This window comes from Phalangium opilio, unplaced genomic scaffold (assembly GCF_054372755.1).
Source record: "Phalangium opilio isolate 3A_F unplaced genomic scaffold, DU_Popi_V2 ptg000391l_1, whole genome shotgun sequence".
Lineage (NCBI taxonomy): Eukaryota > Metazoa > Arthropoda > Arachnida > Opiliones > Phalangiidae > Phalangium > Phalangium opilio.
Window position 1 is genome coordinate 388,366 of NW_028324235.1, and position 6,911 is coordinate 395,276.

At 38.5% G+C, this 6,911-nt stretch overlaps 1 long non-coding RNA gene across 1 annotated transcript; it reads left to right on the forward strand.

Annotated features, from left to right (window-relative positions):
• The first annotated feature begins 5,386 nt into the window (after window positions 1-5,386).
• On the forward strand, window positions 5,387-6,400 carry LOC149594041 (uncharacterized). The gene is made up of 3 exons (XR_016379501.1): window positions 5,387-5,644; window positions 5,709-5,858; window positions 5,936-6,400. It is a non-coding gene; the product is annotated as an uncharacterized LOC149594041 (long non-coding RNA).
• Window positions 6,401-6,911: the final 511 nt, after the last annotated feature.

The following is a 6,911-nucleotide window of genomic DNA, read 5'->3' on the forward strand; positions in this document are numbered from 1 at the left end:
TAGAAGAAAGAATGATATCACCACGAATACCATTCATGCAAATAAGAAGGTTAGGGTGTGACCAACAACGTGGTATTAAAGGAAATGTGGTTAACGTCCCTATAAATGTAGAGTCCACCGTCTCGGTTTTACCCAGGTTACCTCAAGACACAGATACTATTCAAATTGAGTTTATGAGAAGAATGCAGTATAACACACCCTATTTGTACGAAACTGTGAGACCCAAAGTCATTTTAGAGGCACTTAACGTTCTGGCAAAAACGCCTTTGTATGTTAAACATGGAATTACCGTTAAGAGTGACATATTAGACCCCATTCCTGAAGAACTTGAATTTATTGTTGACGAAAATGACCGTCAGGTAAATCAAGTTGATGTATCAGGAGATAATCCAGTAGCGCCAATAAACGCAGAGAATGATAGCGATGATATGTGGAATGAACCCAACGAAAGTAGTTCGTTAACAGTTGGGAATCAAGACACATTATTAGTTTCTTTAAGTAATTTTTTGCCAAGTAATACCATGCATGTGAAGTTTGCTCCTGGTGAAGGTCAAACCCCAATGTCTTTACTCTTTGACGAGGATGCGGAAGAATTGTCATTCCCGAGCATTTACGTGGGTCAAAAAATTAACCTTAAGGTTAAGGGAAGTTTTGGTGATATTTTTAAATGGGAGCTTCGTAATATTGATAGGCGCTGTGCTAAAAATCCTTCGAAATTGTTTTACTCTTTTGTCAAATTGGAAACCTTGAAATTTAGTCAATCTATACAGGTTTGCATGAGGAAAACTAAAAGAACAGATGGGTCGAATTATACTGCTGGACATTTAGCTTCTGCAGGTTCTCTTGATGCTTTAATTAAGCAGGGTGATGGTTTTAGGGTTTTAGAAAGACTACAGAGCTCGCCTTCTTATTGGCAACACAGACAAAAGGAATTGATGGGTATGATTAGACAGCTTGGTACGGCTACCTTTTTCATAACGTTTTCGGCTGCCGAAAGTAAATGGCCTGAGCTACTGAATATTTTGAGACTAACCTCTGGGCAGGAGAGTTTACCTAACAATGATATTAACAATTTAAGTTTTTCTGAAAGGGCAAAACTGATTCAGGATGATCCTGTTACTTGCGCTAGATATTTTGACCACCGTTTTCGGGCTTTGCTTAAGGCGTTACAGAAATTAGGTCCTCTTGGCGTTGTAGAAGACTATTATTTTAGAGTTGAAATACAGCAAAGAGGTTCGCCCCACCAACATGGTTTGATTTGGATAAAAGATGCTCCAAAACTTAAAAATGATCTCTCAAATGTTAAGGAAGTAGAGGAATTTATTGATAATGTTATTTCTTGTGCTGCTGAGCACAATGACGAACATTTAGATTTGTTAACACGATTACAAATTCACAAACACACAACGACTTGTAGAAAGAAGGTCGAAAATAATTCCGTTTGTCGTTTTGGAATCCCGTTTCCACCTATGCCCAGAACCATAATTTACGACCCTAGTTTAAGAGAGCCTGGTAGCGTACAGGAAGAACTCAGATGTAAGGCAAGGTCAAAGAGATTGTATGAGATGTTGCAATCGAAAGAAAAAGAGTTTTGGGTAGATAGTTTTGAGGAGTTGCTAGCTAAGTTGGGTTGGTCAGAAGTGGAATATATTTCTGCCGTTACTTATGACCTCAAAAGGAAAACAGTTTTGTTGAAAAGACACCCTAAAGATACTAGAGTTAATCCTTACAATCCGTGCGCTTTGCGTCTTTGGCAGGCGAATATGGACATTCAATTCGTTCTTGATGCTTACGCACTGGTTATGTATATTGTATCATAAATAGGAAAGTCTCAAAGAGGGATGTCTTTGCTTCTGCGCGAAGCTTCTAAACAGGCAAAAAATGATAAATGTTCAGTAAAACAGAAGTTGAAACTAATTGCTAATCAGTTCTTGAATGCCCACGAGGTAAGCGCTCAGGAAGCGGCTTACTGTGGTTTACAAATTCCTGTGTCCAGGTGCAGTCGCGCCTGTGTTTTTATAAACACCAATGCCCCTGAAAATCGTGTATACATTCTTAAGAGTCAATCTGAACTTGAAGAACTACCAGCAGACAGTAATGATGTTTTTGCCTCTGGGATGCTAGAACATTATGTTCAAAGGCCAGATGAACTAGAGGCAATAACGTTAGCTCAATTTGGTGCCTGGTACGAATATTCCAAAGCCCGTAGAGTGACTAAAGCCGCCCACGATCATGTTGATGAGGGAGAGAGCAATGAAGTTGAAGCTTGTGGTAAATGGCTGAAACTTTAAGATGAATCGGGGTTTATTAGGAAACGTGGCCGTGCTAAAATTATTAGGTACAGAAGATTCAATTTAGAAAAAGATCCCGATAACTTTTATCGTGAACAATTAATGTTGTTTAAGCCTTGGCGCGATGAAAGTAATGATATTTTGAGAAAGGATATGAAATCAGAATATGAGCTTTGTCGCGAAACTATGAATGAAGTTAGGAAAGAATTTCACAATGAAATTGACGAAGAAGCCGTAGAACAGGCTGTAGCTGGTTTTGAAAATGGAGAAATTCAAGTGAATGTTACTAATATCCAGCCTGAATTAGAACATAGAAATGAAGTTGATAGATCTTTAGCTATGGATGATTCCGATTTTTTAATTAATACGGTTCAAGAACCTGTAGGAAATATTAATAGAGAAATTATTGATGGCAATGCCGAAAATACTGTTGCTCCGTCAATTACCTTAATTAATGACTCTGAGTACAACGCTCTTCTTAGAAAATTGAATTCAAAACAAAGAGAGATATATTACCATGTTTTGTATCATGTAAAAAGCAAAGAAACTACGTTGCGCCTCTTTTTTACAGGGGGCGCTGGTGTGGGGAAAAGTCTTTTGATTAGTGCTATATTTGAATCTGTGTCAAGGTTTTACAACAAACAACCTGGGAGTAATCCATCGCAAGCGAAAGTAATCCGTTGCGCACCTACTGGCAAGGCTGCCTTTAACATAGGTGGGGCAACTTTGCACAGTACTTTTAGTTTACCCGTTAGCCAATTTGGTGGAAATATATCGAGATTGGAAAGTGAAACACTTCATAAATGCAGGTTACTCTATGGTCAAGTAAAACTAGTAATAATTGACGAAATTTCAATGGTTGAAGCGAAAGTGTTTAATCGGGTAAACGCTAGGTTACGAGAGATTATGGGTTGTCCTGATTATTTTGGTGGTGTGTCTGTCGTTCTCGTTGGAGACTTTAACCAATTGAGACCAGTTTGCGATAATTTCGCATTTCAAGGTCAAAGTGAGAAAGATAATCCTTACGCGTCGTTAATTGGTAACCCAATATGGGAGCAATTTGAATTTGCCGAACTTGAGGAAATTATGAGACAGAGAGATGATAAAATATTTGCTGAAGCTTTAAATAGAATGGCTGTGGGAAGTATGACTCAAAATGATATTGATTTCTTTAGTAGTCTGGAGGTAACGCCTGAGCGTGTACCCCCAAAAGAAGCGATACATCTTTTCGCCACTAACGCGGAAGTAAACCAATTCAATCAAAATAAGCTTTTAAACATGAATACGGAAAAGGCTGTTTCGGTTTCAGTAGATGTTGTCAATGGTGATCTTAGTAGTGAAGTTAAAAATAACGTACTTTCCCAAGTTGAAAAGTTAGCAACGTCTGATACGTATGGTCTGCCCAAACAATTGACTCTTGCGTGTGGCGCGAGATATATGATGACCAACAATGTTGACACCTCTGACGGACTAACTAATGGCGCGACCGGTTGGTTAAGAAAGATAGAGTACGGCACAAATAGGGTCGGGGATAAAATCCCGTTCAGGGTATGGATGGAGTTTGACGATCCCAAAGTTGGGAAAATGTTGAGGCAAATATGTCATGGTTTATATTTGAATAGTAATATTAACGCTTCGTGGACGCCTGTTGAAAAGGTCATCAAGTCGTTTAATAGTAAATGGAGACAAAATAATGCCTCAGTTTCTAGGAAACAATTGCCTTTGGTTGTTTCTGAGGCCATTACGATACATAAAAGTCAGGGTGATACTTACTCCTCGGTAGTGGTTCATTGTAAGGCTACAAAAAAAATTAAAAGAGCGCATTTATATGTGGCTTGTAGTAGAGCGAAAACCGCTTCCGGTTTATATATTGATGGAAAATTTAAAGTTCCTAATTCACCCAAAAACAACCTAGTAGAATTAGAACTTAAGAGGTTGCGAGACACAAAAAGCATCGAACTACCTTTCTTGCATGATCCCGTTTTCATTTATGTACATAACGTGCAGTCTTTAAATGCTCATTTAGAAGATGTTTTGGCAGACAATGTAATAAATGTTATGTTTTGTTGAAACGTGGAAAAAAGAGACGGACGATTTTAGAGTGCTATCATTTAAGGAAGTAGGTGGTATTTACTTGCCAAGTACGGCTCGCAGAGTTGCTTTTGGTTCGTCCATATATTTAAGAGACACGCCTGAAAACGAAGTTAAAGAGATAGATACTAGAGTTTTACGAAGCGACATTCCTGTTAGAAATTCTCACGTGGAACGTTGCTGGTTAGATGTTTACATAGTAGGAGAACTTATATCTGTGGTATTGTTGTACAAATCTCCCTTAGGAAGTTTGAGAACCGTGTTTGAGGACTTTAACCCTTCGTTTGACATGAAATATGATTCGTCTATTCCAACAGTTGTGGTTGGAGATTTCAATATTAACTTTTTAAAGAGCCAAACGGCACTGAGAATGTTCTTTGATTCATTTGGAATATCTCTTTTGCCGGGTCTAGAACAAAAGTATTCGACTGACTATCATTGTCAATTGGATTTGGCGTTTGGTAACCAACGTTTTCGAGACCGATACGAAGCATGTTATAGAGAGTCTTATTATTCTTACCACAAGGGTATTTGCATTTTTAAAAGAACATAGTTTGAAATAGAAAAATTTATTTAAAGCAAGGTGGAGCTCCAGTGCGCCCCTTATTGACGACCTTTCTATTGTACATTGGGTTTAGCTTGTTAGGGTAAGCTTCAGGTCCTCCCTTATGCATTAAGTCTCATTGTTACCTACCTACGGCAAGGTAAAATGCTTATGTATATACAAGGTTAGGCATCATGGTAGGGGCGCCTATGGAGCCGCCTGTTGCTTTAAGGGTCTAAACTACGAGAAATAGGCTTGGGACCCTTGGCTAAGAAACCCACATATGGCTTGGGATCCTGTACTAAGAAACCCACATATGGCTTGGGATCCTGTACTAAGAAACCTACTTTAGGCTTGTGATTCTGTACTAAGAAACCTACTTTAAGCTTGGGATCCTGTACTAAGAAACCCACTTTAGGCTTGGGATCCTGTACTAAGAAACCCACTTAAGGCGGTCATATAAGTTTGGTATTAATCCATTTAAAAATATGGTATATTTTATGAGTAACCTGGAGGATTGGCGTAGTTCATGAGTAGCCTAGAGGATTTGTGTAGTTAATGAATACCCTAGAGGTTATGCGTAGTTCATGAATACCCTAGAGGATATGCGTAGTTCATGAATGCCCTAGAGGATTGGAGTGATTCATGAGTAACCCTACAGCATTGGTTTAGTTCATGGGTAACCATGGAGGACAAGGTCAACGAAATTGTAAACAAGGTATGTAATAGTGATAATTAGTTAATGGGGATAATCGTTGAGGTGATTTATTGTGGTTCTTCAGAAAATACGTCGGCAAATATATCTCAAGGCTTATCCTTAGGCTTAATAAAGGTGAAATACAACTCTGAAAACGTTAAAATGGTTGCGTCAGATGACTGAGATCTGGAGCGGCAACTGTGGGTTCATGTAAAGGCGAACCACTGAACAAAGTGTAAGTGTTGCACCAAGTTTCATAGGTTTGGTGAACAATGGAGCAATTTTGTATAGCGTACTTTAAAAATGTATTAGGTATGGCGAAGCGGAAATGGCTGAATAATCGGCAACAATTCAATAGTCCTAGACGAAAATCCCCGTTTTTCGGCAAAACGCCGCCGAGGTGATTTTGAAAATGTTCCTGGCGGCGTTATCTGCCGTTGGTAACACTGCAGCGTCCTCAAAAGTTGGCCAACGCTCAAAGCGGAAGTTGGACTTCGCCGCAATTTATCGAATAGAACTATAGTTCTAGCACCTTCAATGTTATGGGAGCGGCAAGTAGAGCAATACAAGGGCGGGCTGCATAGCGGTCTAGCAGTGGAAATACAGAAAGGAGAAAAACTTAACGCCAAGAGGCAGAGTTTTCCTATTTTGTGGAACTGGAGTCGTCTTGGTCTTTGTTATCTGAAACGTACAGCGCCAATACACTTATGTAATAGATTCGAAAAAACGAAACTTTATGAACTACGCCTCATCTACTAGGTTATTGCTTTCTTTCGGACGCTATCCACCAAGCATTCATCCTTAAACAGTCTGAAGAAGTTTTTTATATTAATAGTCCTAATTTGATTGTGGTTTTTTCCCAAATGGGTTTTCCCAGAGCCTTTTTTCCCACATGCGCTGTGGGTTTTTATGGCTCGAATTAGCTTGTATTATGACATGAATATTTGACATCCATTGCATCGTTCGATAATGCTATTAATAAATTTATTCGTGGATAGCTCAAACGTCAGAGTGAAAAATCAACTAACAATTTAAAAATAAGTGTTTTAATATTAATAATTCAACTGTGATTATGGTTTTTTCCAAATGGGTTTTCCCACAACCTTTTTTCCCCATATGCGCTGTGGGTTTTTATGGTTCGAATTTGCTTAATGTTAAATTATACTAAAGGTTCCAATATATAATGTTAAATAACTATTCAATGTTGTATATAGATAGAAACGTTGAAGTATTATAAATACTGTTCTGTTAACGGTTTTTCAATAACCTTTTGTTCCCATATGTATTG